Source organism: Acinonyx jubatus, chromosome A3 (assembly GCF_027475565.1).
Source record: "Acinonyx jubatus isolate Ajub_Pintada_27869175 chromosome A3, VMU_Ajub_asm_v1.0, whole genome shotgun sequence".
Taxonomy (NCBI): domain Eukaryota; kingdom Metazoa; phylum Chordata; class Mammalia; order Carnivora; family Felidae; genus Acinonyx; species Acinonyx jubatus.
In genome coordinates, this window is record NC_069388.1 from 57,931,538 (window position 1) to 57,950,680 (window position 19,143).

General features: G+C 40.8%; 2 protein-coding genes and 1 long non-coding RNA gene across 7 annotated transcripts in view; 1 reads left to right on the forward strand and 2 right to left on the reverse strand.

Annotated features, from left to right (window-relative positions):
- Window positions 1-19,143, reverse strand: part of RPL31 (ribosomal protein L31) — a 188,142-nt gene that overhangs the window by 128,762 nt on the left and 40,237 nt on the right. The window lies entirely within an intron of this gene.
- NPAS2 (neuronal PAS domain protein 2) overlaps window positions 1-19,143 on the reverse strand; it is a 158,373-nt gene that overhangs the window by 115,326 nt on the left and 23,904 nt on the right. The window lies entirely within an intron of this gene.
- LOC113602425 (uncharacterized) lies at window positions 1,503-18,622 on the forward strand. Its single transcript, XR_003423836.2, has 2 exons — window positions 1,503-2,260; window positions 17,980-18,622. It is a non-coding gene; the product is annotated as an uncharacterized LOC113602425 (long non-coding RNA).

A 19,143-nucleotide genomic window follows, 5' to 3' on the forward strand; every position in this document is an offset into this window, starting at 1 on the left:
GGAAAGATCACAGATAAATCATAAAATAAGTATGTTTTATATGTTTAAAGATATAAACAGGAGGCTTAGAAATAAAAGAAATGAGAAATTGTTTTCTGTTTAAAGACCAAGCAAGTCTGAAATTTTGACAAAGGAAAAAAAAGAATAATAAAATAAAATAAATTAAATCTCAATAGACTTGTTAAAATTAAGGTGAGACATAAGTAAAGCAAGAATCAGTAAAGTTTAAGACAGATCTGAAGAAATTGCCCAGATTGCAAAATAGAGAGACAAAAAGATGGAAAATATAGGAGGGAATCTGAGAGACAGAAGACAGAGTGCAATCTAACAGAGATATAATACATATCAAACTGGAGTTCTAGTAAGAGATATTGGAGAGAATGGGGAACAGGAAATATTCAAAAGAAAAATTTCCAAAGTTTATGAGAAACATGACTCTGTAGATTCAGGACACCCAATAACCCTAAGCAGAACAAATATAAATGTATCTACTCCTACGGACAATTGCCATGAAATTGGAGATTACCAAAGACAAAGAGATGATCTTAAATGCAGCCAGACAGAAAAAATATCGACCACCTAAAGAAGGAATAGCAACTGGGTTGGCTCCAGACTTTGCAAACATAACATAGAAGCCAGATGACAGGAAAATAATAATTTCAAAGTCCTGAGGGAACTTGATCATCATCCTAGAACCATATACCCCATAAAAATATTTTTTAAGATTTAAGATAAAATAGAGATATTTCAGGTGAAGGAATTTCCATTAGCAAACTCCCACTAAACTAAATTCTAAATGACTTCATTCAGAAAAAAAGTAAATTATTTCAGATGGGAATTCTGAGAGGCAAGAAGAAATGGTAGAAAACATACTGTGCTTTATCAAACAACTATAATAGTGACTAATTGAGGGTACCAAAAAGATGGAACTAAAATGCTGGATAACAATAGCACTTAAGTAATAAATCAATCTAAGTTTCCTGTGTTTTGTGAGAAGAAGAAAAATATTATTAACATAGAACTCTGTTAAGTATTCATGTTAAAATACTAGGGTAATGAAGGTCATAAATATTATAAATTCCAGGGTGCCTGGCTGCCTCAGCTGGTAGAGTGTGCAATTCTTGATCTTGGGGTTGTTAGTTCAAGTCCCACATTGAGTGTAGAGATTACTTAAAAACAAAATCTTTGAAAAAAAAAAGATTGTAAATTCAGATTAGGGGGGAAATGCAATAAACAGAAAAAGAAAAATCAAAAAAAGGCAGGAAAACACAAAAAGCTAGGACAAATGCCAAATATAATATAAAATGGTTTAAAATAGAATGTTTTAACATTATATTTATATTATATAAATATCTATTAATTATATTAATATATTTATATTAATTATAATAAATGTATGAACTATATCCCTAATTTAAAAATATGATCATACATAATTTTAAAGATTGAGCAAATTATGTTTATAAGAAACACATCTAAAAGGTAAGAACAGAAAACTTAAAAGTAAAAGGAGGAAAAACAAATACAAGGTAAATGCTAAAAAAAGAAATCCAGTGTACCTCTATTAATACCAGATGGATAGATTTTAAGGCAATAAGCATAACTAGAAATAAGAAAGGGTCACAAAATGTGTATAAAAGTTATAGTTCACCTGGAAGGAAAAATAATTCTAAACTTGTATGCACCTAACAATACAGTCTCAAAATATATAGAGCAAAACCATAAGGAGAAACTGACAACTCCTCTATCACAGTCAGAAACTTCTGACAAATCTTATTTCATAAATGAAATATTAAGCAACACAACAATGAGTTATGATATATAAAATTGGGCAGCACAGATGTAATGGACATATATGGAATACTGCACCCAATAATGCAAGAATAAGCAGTCTTTTCAAGCACACAGCAAATATTGACTATCTAGGAAGTTGTTTTTTTAGGTCAGAGTACACTATTTTTCAGTGCTCCTGACAAAAGATCGGAACAACCATTTCAAATCTGGCAAGTTGTTGAGTGACCAGATATTACATTGGTTACCAAATAAATTAGTTAATCTGTAAATGATTTCCTTTTAGACTAGTATGTCTTATGTCACTGAAAAGAACAAGCACTGTTTTCCTCACTCACCTCAGCTTCTTGGACATCTACCCAACAGCAAACAAGAAACTACATCAACCAATATGACCACTGGGAATCTAGGGAAAAGATTTATTTCATCCAAAATTTTGGACAAATGATGAGTGGTTACTGGCTAGAATGTAAGTACAATGACAGTAAGAATCTTTTGTTTTGTTGTGTTTTGTTTACAGATGTATCAATGTCTGGCACATAACAGCACTCAAAAAATATTTGTAAATGATTGGATGCATAAATGAAAAAGATCATATACTACTATGTCTTCTTGTCTTTACTTGTGGCATTGTAATAATTCTGGATATTTTGTAGTGTGTATTCTATTTGGTAGAGTAACCTAATCGTCCTGCATTCAGGTTTCAGCATAATATTTCAGAAAGAAAGCACACAGCATCTGTGTTAACCTTGACATGTCAGGTTAACTCTATCTGAGGCTGCTGACAAAGAAATACCTTGATGGAAATATCTGGGCCTGCTGATAGGGATAAAGCCTGCTGGGAAAAGCAGAAGGAGGCCAGATTAAAGGAAAATTAACTCAGCTCTACTTCCCTCATAGTTTCCTTACAGGGAGGGGAATGAAATCCCACAGTAAACAAGTGACTCATGAGTAGACTGCTCTTCACAAACTGTGTCAGGAGTGTTCAAGAAGAAAAGCAGAAGATGGACAGGAATCCTTTGTACTGATTGATCGTTCTCCTCTCCTCTCTCTGGTCTCAACCCCTTTGCCACACTGCACTGCTTACTCCAGTTCCAATGGTTCAGCCCTAACTGATGGTATAGCTAGGTTCCAGGTGAATTTGTGGTTGCACAGCAGGGATCAATGCCAGGCAATGAGGAAGGAAACTGTTCACTTATAAGGGGAAGAGTTTAATATGAACACTGATGAGGGGGTGGAGGGCCATGTGGGGGAGTCAGGCTGGGGGTTGTGTCACAGGCTGGAGTCAGTAAAGAGGCAGGAATAAGCAGGTATCACAGTCAACGTGTAGGCAAGTGCTTAGGATGTTAACAGTTTTAACTAGAGGCAGCTCAAGGTCTCCCTCTGTAGCACTGCTCCAGGTCCGGTCTTCTAGAACTTACATAGTCTTGGTCTAAACAGGAGACTCTTTGTCCCCAAAGTTGGCAGTTGTCCTTCCCAGACAGAGCACCTTCAGTTTGTAAGCCTAATGGAAACTTGCCCTCGTGCATGTGGGTTGAGGATTCAGTCAATGGCACAAAGCACTTGGAACTTCCCCTTTTCTAAATTCTTCTCTAACGGTCAAAGTATTGGGTCTTCCTAGGGTTCTGTTTGTTCAAGAGCTCACCTTCTTATTTTAGTGCATGGTGGTGAACAGTATACCAGGTTCCCTAGGTTGAGCAAAGGTGTCACGCAAAGCAGAATATGTCGGTAGTCACTGGTAAGGGAACTAGGTGAATCATGCGAGCTTTCCAAAACACAGCAATGGGAGGAAAGTATAGAAGAAAGTGTGCGAAGAAGATGAGAGCGGGTAAGTAGAGGCTTTGCACCACCTTAAGCAGACAGGAGGCCAGGTTTTGTCCCTTATACAGAGAGATGGCTGAAAGTCTGTCCAAAGGATCCCATCAGCTTGGTTAGGCAGAACAAGACACTTTCTCACCACAGACTGCCAACACCTTGGCACAGAGAACAGATTCTTAGTTGGATTCAGCGTTTTTATGTCCAAGAATATCCTGATTCAACTAATTACTTTGTATTCAACTAATTACTCAGTTTTCAAAATGTGGGCAGATGACCCCTAGGTTGCTCATAGGCTTTGCAACAAGGCCGACAGAATCAAAACCATTTTCATAATAATACTAAGACATTATTCATCTTTATGAATCTCATTTTCTCAAGAGTCCACAGTGGAGTTTTCCTAGATGATACTGATATGTTTTATCTGCCTTCTATTAAGGCAGACATTAGAGAGATATGCCAAAAGTCAAACAATGCCACTCTTCTTACTAAATTCTATTGTTTAGGGGAAACATAGTTATTATTTTTAGGTTACAATGCAGTGCATTTATTATTGTTATTCCCAAGTGAACTAATAATGACTTTAAATTTTCCTTGGTTTCAATTTCTAAGATGGCAAATATTCATAAATATAAGCCATGTAAGAAAATATTCTGTGATTCTCCCTGGTTTTTAAGAATGTAAAGGGATCCTGAGATGAGTAAGTTTGAAAACTATTGCTTTGTATTTTCACCATAAATCCATGGTGACAAGCGCTGAAACATGTAGTAGTTAAAAAATAAGGGAGTGTTGTGTCGCAATTTTTGGCTGTACAGATATACAAACAATACAAATGACTTGGCAACCATTTTTCAATGTCATTTTCCTTATGCCTAGAAATGGCTCTATAATTCTAAAGCCAGACAATTCATACACATGTTCTAAAGCTGGCTTCTCCTAGAGTTATTTATTCCTGGGAGTTATTTGGCTGATCAGAGGGCAACTTAAGTCTCAACTCATCACCATTTTATGCTGTAGAGGCCTTATTTATATATTTTTAGGAAGCAGAGAATCTTATTATATCACAATATTTTAGAAGATATCAAGGGAATTTATAAGTTGTTTCGATATACTCCTAATATTTTACCTCAATGGGCTACTGGGTCTAGCATTTTAAGGTAATGTAATAGTTCCTAAAACAATAACCATAAAATGTTGAGCTGACATTCAGATGAGCTCTCTGTCCTCTTTTTCATATTTTATTAAGCACAATAACCACACGCAAATCAACAACCCAGAGAAGATAAAAGGTATCCCCTATGTGCTCTGAATTATTCATAACTTCCAAAGGAATATAATGTTAAATCGTAATACTCCAAGTCAACCAAATTCCCACTGAGCATCTAGCTTCCGATATTTCAGGTGCAATACATATCCCTTCTTGACAACATCTCAGCATAGCATTTTCACAAGTAGACCAGTCTTGATGTAGTAGGAATGTTTTTGTTCATTCATTTCAGGCAATTCCTCAGTGCTGAACTGTGTTCAGCTCAGCTTAGGCAGTGTGACAAATTAAGATGTGCTTTAGCTCCCAAGCTGGCCTTCAGGGAGGGTATAGTGTATGAGAGAGAAATGTACAGCAATAATCACACTCCAAAGTGGAATCCAGGGACCTCTATATGAATTATATACGTAATAGGAGCTATTAGAGCTCACAGATGGAAGAGCTAAAATAAAAATGGTCAAAATGGCAAAGATATAAAACATGACACAAAAAACCATTTCTTCACCATTGTGCAAAAATAGTCCAGCTGTATTTAAATATGCAACCCTTTGGTGTCCACAATTTCCCATTCCTGTGTTTAGACTAGAAGGAGGAAAGAGAAGCTATTTAAAGTCCTTCACGTGCAATTCTGACCCATGAGATATACTTCCCCCATCCAAAGCTAGTGCTGGGCTTCACATCCCTTGAGGATATTGACAAAGGCAAACAACCCACTGAACATAGGCTATGGATGTGTGGGCCCATGGGCAGCACAGCATTGATACGAGCTTCTGTCTACCTGCCAGAGTCTCTCCCTCTGAGACACAATCAGTAACCCAGGCAGGGGCTGGTGGGTAACCACATGGGGCTCCCATCCAACCACCAACCAACCAACCAACCAACCAACCAACCAACCAACCAAATGTGGAAAAGAGCACAATCTGGCAGCTGGTCCCCTCCCGCTTGTATAAAACTAGTCTGACTGACCAGCAAAGTTGCATTACCTACGTGTGGCACTCAAACACTTGGGATAAATATTCTCTGTGGTGAGTGTTTATTAGCTACAAGCTGGCCCTTTTCCTCTCTCTCTCTTGTTTTGGGGGGACATTTTTTCAAGGTAGGCTTTCAGAGGCATCGGAATAACTGGACAGAACAGTAGCTGCTATTTTTACTCTGTTCTGTATGAGCTATGGTTCCTGATAGAGAAGTGAATACACATTCTTCTTTATTGGAGATGATGCCATCCCAAAACAAGTTGTTTCATAACAACTCTACAAACAGCTGTTATTAATGCTGCTAAAAGGTAATGTAAGGAGAGCTAAGTGAGTCCCATACAGCTGCCATCTCTAGTATGGTGAGGACAGAAAATGGGACCTGTACATGTGTATGCCCTATAAAGGGAGACTCACATTAAGTGTAGTATCAAAAAGACAAGAAACAACGATGGTCAGGAAGGATGTGGAGAAAAGAGAACCCTCATGCGTTGTTGGTGGGGATATAAATTGGTGCAGCCACTGTGGAAAACAGTACGGAGTTTCCTCAAAAACTTAAAAATAGAACTACCATATGATCCAGTAATTCTATTACTGGGTATTTGCCCACGGAAAACAAAAACACTCATTCAAAAAGCTACACACACCACTATGTCTACTGCATTATTTACAAGTAGACAAGATACAGAAGCAGCCCAGTGTCTGTTGATAGATGAATGGATAAAGAAGATGTGGTGTGTGTGTACACACACACACACACACACACACAAACACACAATGGAATATTACTTTGCCATAAAAAGAATGAGATCCTGACATCTGTGACAACATGGATGGACCTAGAGGGTATTATGCTAAGTGAAGTAAGTCAGACATCTTAAAGATGAGTGCAATATTTCACTTACATAGGGAATCTAAAAAACAAAACAAACAAAAAACAAAGAGAATCATAAATACAGAGAACAAAATAGTGGTTGCCAGAAGGGAGGCGTTAGGGGAATGGACAAAATACATGAAGGGGATTAAGATGTACAAATTTTCAGTTCTAAAATGAATAAGTCATGGAGATGAAAACTAAAAAAGGTAAAGCACAGGGACTATAGTCAATAATATTGTAATAACGTTGTATGGTGACAGATGGTAACTACACTATCATGGTGAACACCAAGTCATGTACAGAATTGTCCAATCACTATGTTGTACACCCCAAACTAATATAACACTGTATGTCAATTCTACCTCAATAAAAACAACAACAGAGCTGAACACTGTCTGTACTTTTCTCCATAGATCTTCCAGCCAAACTGACTATATAGAAACCAGACCCTATATACCCTTATGAAAAAGGAGTAGGGGGTATGCTGACCTGATGAAAAAATATGCCTCTGGGAAATGTAAAAAAAAATCAGGGCAAAAGGGGACCCAAAGACCTCCTCTTCTAGTCTACCAAGGATCCAAGAAGGTTGCGATAAGGGAGGCAGTAGTTGCTGGGGCGACCACTGCATCACTATGGCCCTCCACCACCACGTGTTCCACACGACGGTACTGCCCGGCATGGCCCTTGCTGTCTGGCTGGCCTCCCACATTGCCAGGTTACTGTCAGTGCCAGTCCTAGATGTAAAACCAAAATTAATGTAAGAGGTATGGAGAGTTCCCGACATAGCTTTTCAGACAAAAGCAAAAGTTAAAAAAGCAGCCCCATGAACATCAGTAAAACCAGCTGTTTCTGATTTAGAGGCAAAAATAACTCCATAAACATTAGCAAAAATGCCAAAACAAATGACATCCATATCTACTAAGAGGACTGAACTTCATGCATGAAAGCCAGATCCCTTGTTTATGGTCCGAGGAGCAAATTTTGGGTGATAAAAGCATTGTGTTATTTGTGAGTAAGCATCTACTTGGAAGCAGTTCTGACTCTGGCTGTCCTTGGTTGGTATGTGTTCTTCTAATCTGCTCCTTTTACCCATCTGATGGGCCGTGGCAATGCCAGGATTATGTTCCCCTTATCATGGATTCTTTTTTTTTAATGTTTTTAATGTTTATTTATTTTTGAGAGAGAGAGAGAGAGACAGAGCATGAGCAGGGGAGGAGCACAGAGAGAGGGAGACACAGAATCTGAAGCAGGCTCCAGGCTCCAAACTATCAGCACAGAGCCCCACACAGGGCTCAAACCCACAAACTATGAAATCCTGACCTGAGCAGAAGTCAGTCATTTAACTGACTGAGCCACCTGGGTGCCCCTCGTGGATTCTTTATCTATGTTCTGTTTTCAAAAATCCCTTGTCAATCTTAATTTTGTGAAAATGTATTTTTCGAAACCAAACATTTTAATATGTACACACACGTATATGTATATGTAAAGACACACACATATTCTTTCTTCTTTTCTTAACATATTCACAGTTCAGTACAGATCCCTTAACATAAAAAATGTGTGGCAATTACTGTTGACACCTCCTCCAGTCTACTGGGGCTGGGTGGTCATGGGGTACTGCAGAGAGGAAATCTGTTTATACTCCTCCTTCTTGAAAAATGGATCAAGGGCCAGTTCAGAAAACTTGCCCCGAAGCTTTGAAATATGTGTGAAAAATGCCAAGCACTTGTCAAGAGCTGCAAAAAGAAAACAAGGCAGAATGCAAGTGAGCAGGACAACTGTGCTGGTCAGTATGACTCGATGCAAAACTTGGAGAAGTGGGGTACCTAGGTGGCTCAGTCTGTTAAGCATCCGACTCTTGATTTTGGCTCAGGTTATGATTTCACAGTTGTGAGACTAAGCCCCCAATCAGGCCCCAAGTTGGGCTTTGTGTTGTGCTCCTTGCTGGGCATGGAGTGTCTCTGTCTCTCTCTGTCTCTCTCTGTCTCTCTCTCTCAAAAAAAAAATTATAGAAGAGGCCCTCAAGAATGTGGTGGAACCTCACAATACTCAGGTATGTGTGTCCAGCCAGCCAGGCCTCTGTCCTGAGCTCCGGACTCCTGTGTCTACCTGTGCCCTCCACTTTGGCGCTACTTTAGAGCTCCTGTTCCATAGGCCCAAACTGGAACTTGTGATCTTCCTGCCAAAAGCTGTCATCCCCTTCCTTGCCTTTCTTATTTCAGGAAAGGACACTTCCATTTTTCCCTCTGTCCCCCTCACATCCCACCATTATACTCTGTCAGTTCTAGCTTCAAAATCTACCTTGGATCCACCCCCGTTTCCCATCTGCACGGTCACTACCTAGCCCAAGCTAACAGACCAAGTGATAGCTGGGAGTTCTATGAATGGACTCTCTGATTTGGCTCTTGCCTCTCCCTTCAGTGTCCTCAAGGGCAGCCACATAATATTTTTTAAATGCCAATCAGAGCAGGCCACTCTCCAACTCAGAGCCCTTCAATGTACTGCTTATTCCAGGGCTGGAGCAGGGAAAGGACAGGATGAGCCTGGACCATCTTATTGTGCCAGAAGGTAACACATGCTCAAAGAAGGATGCGGACATGTCAAAAGCCAGCTCAAGGGGGCTCTTGGTGACAAAACCTGTGATAGTCTGAGTGCCACAAATGTAATTATAACCCATGGAATAAATCAAGAATCTATGAACTCATACTGATCTGAATGAATGAATGAATGAATGAATGAGAGAGAAAGAAATCTCCTCCTTCAAGTAGATTGCCAACTAATACACGTAGATGGGATGAAGGAGTTCCAAGCTTAGCATTTGCCTACCACCATAGTAAAGATTATTTCAAGTATGAAGCACCTAGCAAGTGAGCATCTACTAGTGAGTGAATGCTTGATGAGAAACAATATATTCATCTAGCCTCAAAATATCTTTTAATACTTATTAACAGGAAAAAATAGTTCAGTGGAGAAAGCTGGTAACACTACCTTAATCATGTGATCAAAGTTAACATCACTTGTAATGGGACTAGTCAACAATATTGTCTTTTTTCAAATATTTATTTCACTTTTTAAAAATATTTATTTTTGAGAGAGAGAAAGAGAGAGATAGAAGGAGGGGAAGAGAGAGAGGGAGACAGAGAATCTCAAACAGGCTCCATCCACACTGTTAGCGCAGAGTCCGATATGGGGCTCAAACTCACGAACTGTGAAATCATGACCTGAGCTGAAATCAAGAGTCAGACACTTAACTGACTGAGTTACCCAGGCACCTCAAGAGCATGGTCTTCTGATATGCTGCATCACAGTGTGTTTCTGCAAAAACACACAATCTAATCATTAGTACACATCAGACAAACCCAAATGGAGGGTTATTCTATAAAGTAAATGACATGTGATCTTCCACAATGTGTAGGTCACAAAAAAAAAGGAGTAACTGTCTCAGATGGAAGAGACAACTGGACTCTAGACCCACCAGGCACATTAAAGGGACAATGTGCAGAATTCTAACGGGCCTGAGGATTAGAAAGGCCTGCGTCAAGGTTAACTGCCTTATCTTGATGACTGCACTATGGACTTACAGGAAAGGGTCCTTTAGCATTATATCAGCAACTTATCTTTAAATGGTTTAGTAAAAAATAATAATATGTATATAAATACAGTGTGTGATCAGGCAAGTATGATAAAATGTTTACAGGAATTCTTAGTGAAAGTTATAGGAAAGCTGGCTAGTGTACTGTTCTTGTAGTGTACTGTTCTTGCAACTTTTCTCTAAGTTTGAAATTATTCAAAATAAAAAGTTAAACACACCTTTATTGTTTTCTCATTACACTCAGGACAAATGCTAAAAAAGCAACATCAGGTCCTTGGTGACCTGGTCCCAGCATAACTGTCAATTATTTTACTCCAACATCTTATTTCCTTGAGACTTTGATTTTGCCAGCCTTAGTTTTTCCAAACATGTTACCATGTAGGAAAACTGTCCCAAGGGGTGAAGGGGCTGCTATATTTAAATCCACGTATGTAGAGCTGAATGAGTACACTGACACATAAAATAATGACCTGTAATGACTTAAAACTACTGATGTCAGTAATTAGGACTATTTTCATAGTACCAAGAAGGTGATTAAAAAAATTAAATAAGTACTAGTTAATTTCACATAATAGTCACCCTGGGACCTTCTGTAAGATCTGCTGTTAATGATGTATTTTTCTGTAATTAATTTTTATGTGTAGTCCTGGGGGCTCCCCACCACCTTCTGAATTGCACCTTGACCAGCACACTTGACTCTTCCAGCCTCCCTACAATCCAGCCTTCTCTGTAAAGAAAGGGGAAACACAGAGAACCGGAAATGCAGCAAAACTTTCATTTGGCAATGCTTTCTTGGCTCCGAGAGGGAATTAAAGTAATTAATACAAGCAAGAGAGTATTATGGGAGAATGTGTTTTCTCTCTGCAGTTTTTAAAGGTACAAAGCAGAGGACAAAAAGGAGAAAGACCATATTCAATAAAGAGAAGATCCAAGTTCAAGTCTAACCACTACCACCACTTAATAGCCTGGCAAATCACATTCTTTCTCTAGGTCTCACTTTCCCTGGGTTACGATTTTTAAATGTGGACAGGACCTTGAACCCCAGATGGCAGAGGCCAAGTCAGAAGACCTGTGGCTTTTATGGTGACAAGTAATGTCAGTTGCAGCACAAGTCTTGATAGGAAGAAAGTGGGGGTGACTTAACCCTCATCTCTTTTCTAGGCCCACTATGCCAACATATTGGTTAACACTGAACAAATCACATGTTCTTAAAAATGGCATAATTTTGGAGTACCTGAGTGGCTCAGTCGGTTAAGTGTCCGACTCTTAATGTCTATGCTGATAGTGAGGAACCTGCTTGGGATTCTCTCTCTCTCTCTCTCTCTCTCTCAAAATGAATAAACATTAAAAAAATAGTATCATTTCCTCCTTTGAGTACCAATTTTTCTTCCAGATTCCTAAAGAATGTTCCAGAACCAGCTTTCCAGCTCACCTGTAACAGATAATGGCTAAATAGATAAGCTTGTTCTTCAGTGCAGACAGGAAGGCAGCTTGAGTTCTCAAAAAAAGATGTAAGGGAGACCACATATCATACATAAGAAGATATGCATGAGTGGTTGTTTCAGTGGTACAAGGCAGAGAACTCTGGAAGACACTGAAGGAAAACCAAACCACGGAGTGAAGAGTGGTCTGCCTGTAGCAGACACCGGGTGTACAGAAACACTCGCGTGGCCTCCAGACCAGGCACTCAAGAGCACATGATCATACTTACTTGGCCAGCTTCCACTGGGGAAGCAGTGGCCCCTCAATATTAGAACTCTCCCTGAAACTAAAGCCCAGTAACCTCTGCCTGCACTTCAGCAACTTCGCACAGTGGCCTGCTCCGGCCTGTCCTGCCTTGACAAACGTGGGCGCAGGAAGCCCAGCAGCCATATCCAAGGGCAGCTGTCACACTGAGTGATGGTCCCCTGGCTGCCTTTCCCATTAGCCAGTTCCTTGAGAAGAGAGACTGGGCTTTTTATCTCTATGTCTCTGCCACTTAGTACACAGTCAGGCTTAGCAATGTCTCCGGTGAGTGAAAGCTCAAGGGGATTTCAGGGAACAACAGGATCTTAAGCTGGTGCTTGGACACACTGTCCTTTCTACCCCAGGTCATCCTAATTCCAGCAATAATGCACCCCACCACTCTCCAGCACTTGCTCTGCTCATCTCACCACCCACTCCTACACGTTTACATGACACAACCAAAACAAAAAGGGGAGTAGGCAGCAGTCCGAATGCTGCCCAGAACATCTTCCTCTCCTTATGGCTCTGTTCTCCCCGGACCACACGGATGCTTCTTTTCGACTCATATTAATTATGATTCTGAACATCCCTCCTCACACACACATATATACAAGTTTTCTCTTTGTAGCTTCTAATTTCCTAGTTGTTAAGCAACTAGGAAACACACTGAGTTGTACTCAGAGTGTGCTAAGTGGTTTTAATTCTGCTGAGCGTTATTATTTTCAGTGTTCTCCCCCTTAAAAACAATGAATTTTAAAAAATCAGCTTCAGATGGTCTCCTTCAAAGGAGTAGAAAGGGCAAAGGTTTTCTTTTTTTCTCTTACACTTCAAATCTTCACTAATTTAGTTCCATTAAGGTCTAAATGGGATGCATTTAAATACTCATCAAAGAATGTTCCTTCTGGCAGGTAAAATGGGTGCCTTGTAACTGGATCAGCACAGCTCATGAAAAAGAAGGGTAACAGCGACAGCATTGGGAGCTTTTGCTCGGGAAAGTGGGCAATGGCTTAATGAAACAGTTCTCATCACCCAACCAAATGAACTAATTTGCAGTCTTGCCTGATTTTCACTGGGTATTTACATGTCAGGGGGAGAATTACCTGAAATCTAATGCCTGTCCTAGAGAAAACATTCCTAAGGAGCCAGACAGAGCTGGATCCATTTTTTGTTTTCTTTTGGTTTGTTTTTGGATGTATTTCTCTCAATATGTCAATTTCAGGAAAAGCTCCTTAATTTTGTTTGATCAAGTGGGGATCTTAGCTCTAATCCAGCTAATCAAAATGTATTACCGGAGACATAATAACTAAAACATGCTTGAAGAGAGAAAGGTGATTTAAACAAGGGTTTTCAGAGGAGCCCTTTAAGAGGGGAGAGTCACGGGGTCCCCACCTGTGTCCTCATTGGCTCCATTCAAGCTGAACTATCCGGAGTCTCTCCATACTAGGCATTGTACTTTTCCTGCAAGAGTTTTGGGGAAAATTGGTTTAGAGCCACTGATTCACCAGACGTGAAAGCAAGCGAAAGCTGGTGCTACAGACTGCCAGATCCACCAGCTTGGGGAATGGCCTGGCTGGCTCGCTGCTTCATTCCCAGGACCCATACGAGGCCTCACACATACCAGAGGCTGTAACCACTTGTTGAATGAAGGAATGTTAGGATGGATGAATGGAGGGAGGCAACAGTGAGACCTAAAAGTGGGCAGAGAGCTCCCATTTTGATTAAGCTCTGAAACATTTTCTCACATCCGGATTGCAGACTAAATGCATGGTGAGTCAACAAAGGAGGCACAAAAATAATTTGCAAGAGCTAAAACAAAGTAGCTCAGAATGCTGGTGGTTTTAATGGAGACGTGCAAACCTTCACTGACAGGATCTAAGAATGAGATTCTATACCTAAACTGTGACATCTGTCAGTCACCGTTATCCCCCTGAATCTGATGTGGTTTTAGCTTGGTAAGTCTGGGCCACAGTCTCTGGGTCTTGATAAGACAGACTGGGCCTTTCTAGAAAGAATAGACTTCTGTCTCAGATTTATGAGGGGCAACTTACTCACTGAAATCCCCTAACATTCAAACAAGGAATACACACTGAAGTTATAGGAGACAGTTTCAAGGAAAATAAAAGTGCATGGCCCAGTGGATAGTAAACTTAAGGATAAACTGGTATTTTGTTACTTGAATACCCCCAAGATAGAAGTATGAACTCAGTCTACCACCGTGCCATTAAGAGAAATAAAATGTGAGCCATGTATGTAATTTTAAATGTCTAGTAGCCACAATAAAAAACGTAAAACAATGAAGGTAATCTTGACAATATATGTTGTCGAACCTGATGTATACAAAATACTATCTTTTGACATGTGATACAGTTTTCAAAATTATTCATAGGGTAATTTACATTCTCTCTTTCCTATTAAATCTTGAAATCCAGTTTGTAGTTTAGTTACAGCACATCACAGTTTGGGCTTACCATGTTTCAGGTGCTCAACAGCCACAGGTGGCTAACGGCCTCGCCATGTCAGCACAGGTCTGGTGCTGACAGTCTGGTAAGACTGATGAATGGACATATTCACAATGAGCATCATCAAAAAAGCAGCAGGTCTGGAGTGTACCTCTTTGTGGGCTCCAGTTATTTCAGCCCACTCTTACTTCCTTTAGGTTCTTGTCACATTGTTTTAACACGGCTGTCACTCATAGAACCTATCACCAGACTCCAAGCGTGAGCACGACCCGGGCCTTTACGGTCATGACTTAGGCCACTGCAGCAGCCCAAGAAGAGAAAATGTGACCAAGCAGAGCCAATCAGAATCTGGCCCTAGGACTGGACTATAGAAGCCAGGGGAAAAGGCTTTCTTTTTCCCCTCTGGGTGTTAGGATGTGATTTGGGGGCTTTTCCCATCATAGGGAGAGCCTGTCTTAGGATGGGGCCTTGACGCAGCAAAGGAAAACCCTAGTCCATATGTTGGCCCTGGTATGATCTTCCCTCCATGGATTCTGCACCTACTCTGTATCCTCCCGGCATGTTCTCTCGTTTGCTTAGGCTAATTTGAAGTGTGTTTCATCCACTCTCATTAAACAGAGTCATGATTTGGCCCAAGCCACAGGCCTGGCCAGTTGCCACGATCTCCCACAACATGCCTTGGTGCTGTCTCTGAGACAACATACCAGGCCACAGAGGGCCCACCGGCCACCCTCAAATGGCAGGGTTTACAGCTTTTAAATTTCTTCAGTGCTGTGTTAGTTCTTGTTCCCTCCCCGGGTCACCACTTGCCTTGCAGACCTTGGCCCTTACACCTCCATCTGGTGGACAGATGTGCCAGAAAGGTGAGCTGCTCCACCTTGCTGCTAGAGCCTGTGGTTCCCCCTTGTTCTCCCCACGTGTCTGCTGTCTTATTTTATTTCCCCTTTCATGCATCCTGCCTTGCGAAGCAGAATGGTACCACGAGTTTGTCTTGGCACTACAGGGTCTCACTGGCCTCCTTCTGAAATGTATGAAAGACCTATTCTGAAGCACTGACCTTTTAGAAGCAAGTGAACACAAAAGGACACTGTTCCTGGCCTGAGGTTATAAACGCAAAAATGACAACCACGTCCTCTGCATTTGCATGGGATCCACACTGATATCCCCAGCATGACTGCAAATACGTTCACCCAGGACATAGCTACCAACGGCCCTGGTGAGCAACCCCTTGGAGGAATGTGGAGATAAAACCCAACCTGTCCTACACTCCATCATAGAGGATTGACTGACTGAGAGAGAATTCTGAGAAATGTCCATTTAAATTTACATATTATGCTATTTTTTGAGAAACAAATTGAAGATTCGTCACTAAGTGAATTAGTTATCACTTCTGCCTCTAGCTTCAGTCTTGGTCTCGCCTGAGCAAGTTCCAGACAGATGCTGACAGCGTTCCCTTCAGGTGCCTGTGATCAATATATTCCCACAACAACACTTTACTGACTGTAGTTCTAATGGAGAGTCTTATGAAATCTGAAGGAGTCCCCTTGAAAGTCTATGGGGAAGTAGACAGGCCTTCTTCACCTCGAAGGAGTTTACAAGATAGGTAATTAAAATTCACAGTTCCAATTATTCTTGCTCCTCTCAGGAAGTTCAGCACGCTAATTAATGCTTCAGTGTGCTTAATGTTTTAAGTGATCTGGAAAAATGATGAGCGAAATTCATATGGAGACTTTAGCGGGCTTTTTTTTTCTTCCCACTGAACTAACTCCCTTGCCAGGGAACTAGTACGAACCGACCAGGTCTGATGCTTCTGGAGACTGCAGGTCGTAGAGGTTTGCTCTTTTATTTTGCACATTCTCTTCCTTCAGCTGTGAAGAGTGAGGTGCTCACAAGCAGGGAGCAGCCCCGCCCATCTCTCTTGCAGCTACACCAGTTTGGGTGCCTTCCCCAAACTGCCCCATCACACATTCCCTTCTTCCCTACCTCAGCAAGAGGACAGGTTTGTGGGTCTGAACGGGTCACCCTGAGTCTGCTGAAGATGTAAACATCTGTCAAATTAGGACCAGCTCTAAGACTGGTAGGTTGAGTCCCATGGGGAAAATTCTTACCTCAAAATGGCCACGGTATCCATCCCTGGAGTTTCCAAAAACTTTTTTTTCAATGGTTATTTATTTTTAAGAGAGCACAAGTGGGGGAGGGGAAGTGAGAGGGGGGCAGAGGATCTGAAACAGGCTTTGGGCTCCCAGCAGCGAGCCCAATGTGGGGCTTGAACTCACAACTGCAAGATCATGACCTGAGCTGAAGTTGGATGCTCAACCGACTGAGCCATCCAGGCGCCCCTCCAAAAACTCTTACTTACTAAGGGATCCAAGTCAAGTTATCTACCCTACCCAAGCCTCAGTGCCTTATCTTCAAAATGGGAGCACAACAACACCTACCTAGCCAGCACCACCTGAGGTAATGCAGGACTCTCTGAGCCTCCTCCCCCAGAGCCTACCTGTAGCAGGACATCACTTTCTTTTCTTCTCCTTCACTGAAGATCACCTTTGAGTGTATTCCCACCTCCCCTCATGTATTTATTTTATTTATTATTTTATTTTTTAAGAGAGAGAGTGAAAGCACAAGCAAGGGAGAAGGGCAGAGGGAGACACAGAAAGAATACCAAACAGGCTCCACGCTCAGCACAGAGCCTGACATAGGGCTCGATCCCATGACCCTGAGATCATGACCTGAGCCAAAATCAAGAGTCGGACGCTCAACAGACTAAGCCAAGTAGGCACCCCCTTCCCTTCATATACATTAAAATACTTAGTCATTCAAAAACATGGAGGACCCAGAAAAGAAAGAAAGAAAGAAAGAAAGAAAGAAAGAAAGAAAGAAAGAAAGAAAGAAAATAAATAAATAAATACCTTTAAAACCTTCCATGGACTCATGACCCAAGGCAACCACCACTAACATTTTGCATTTCCTTTCCTAAGTACAGGTGCATTTTGTGTAGTTGAGATCATGCTATAGACACAACTTTGATCCTTCTTCCACTTAACATTATACGCATTTTCCTGTGTTACTCTGTATAGTCTCCAGAAATAATACTTTCAATAGTTGTAGACTATTCCAGCCAGTGACTGCTCAAGGTTTATTCAACCACACCAAGCTTTTCAGATATCACTGTGTCCAACTTTTTGCCAATACAAACAGCACTGTGGTTAGCATTCCCTTAGGAGAGGTCCTGGAGGTAGAATTCTGGGGCTCTGAGCATAAAGATGTCAAGGGCTCTTGACACATGCTGCAGTTGGCTTTCCTTATACACACCGCCACAAGCAATGCCGTGGAAAGCACGCTTCACATCTCTAGGAATTACCACTTAAGATTTTTTTTAATAACTTGATTGATGAAAAATGATCTTATTTACACTTCCTCAACTTCTCAAGAGACCAACCATTTTCGTGTTAACCATATGTCATTCCTCTTTTGTGCCTTCACAGGAAGGAAGGCTCTCTCTGCCAGAGTGGGGCAATGGATCCCAACCTTCAGCATGCTGAATAACTGGTGGGAAAGTTCAGCGGAGGATGGGGATCTACCTTTTTAACTAATTCTAATGCAAGTGATTCTTGGGGCAGAATTGGAGAAATTCTGGGTAAGAGTGTTAGTTATAAGACCTGTTTCTAGAGTTTTCCTTACATTGAAGATTTCATTCTTTTCAGCAAATATCCTCTCCAGTGAACAATCCTCACATTTGGATTACCTTTTTTTTCTTTTAATTTTTTTTAACATTTATTTATTTTTGAGACAGAGAGAGACAGAGCATGAACAGGGGAGGGTCAGAGACAGAAGGACACACAGAATCTGAAACAGGCTCCAGGCTCTGAGCTGTCAGCACAGAGCCTGACGCGGGGCTCGAACTCATGGATCGCGAGATCATGACCTGAGCCGAAGTCAGATGTTCAACCGACTGAGCCACCCAGGCGCCCCTGGATTGCCTTTTTATGAAGCACAGGAACTTAAGTCAAATCTGCCAATATTTTCTTTTGCAACTTCTTTTCATTCTTCTACAGAAAATTTTTTACTTAAGGGTAAAGCTTTACAAATGTTGCTTTTTTAATTTTCTCCTTCTTTAGAAACAAAAATCACTGCTAAATCTATCTGGAATTTAAGTTGGCTATCTGGCATAAAGTAAAGATGTAAAATTTTAGATTTTGTTTTTCAAAATGACTAACCACCTTCCACCAACCATTACAATGCAATTTTTCCCTCCATCACCAACTCTTGCTGCCTCTTTTAGCTTACATCAAATACTTACAGATGGTGGGGCCTCTGATGGACAGAACCTTGCCATGTCCTCTCTCCAGTTTTTCAAAACCTTTTCCTCACAAACTTTAGCCTTGAGAAAACTCCTGGTCCCTGAAACCTTCCACGGTGTGGCTTTAGGCAAAGTTAAGAATTCAACAGTTTTAATTTCTTCCTATAGATGACTATGAAAAGCATTATAGCTTTTTGTAAATACGATAAATTCATGTTTATAGGAATTTTACAATAATGTTGTGACTCAAATATCGTCGAGGCAGAAATTTTAAAGCTGAAGGGACTCTAAGGAACAGTTACCTCTAGTTCAGTCCTGTGAAGAAACAAACTGAAACAGAGAGTCCTAA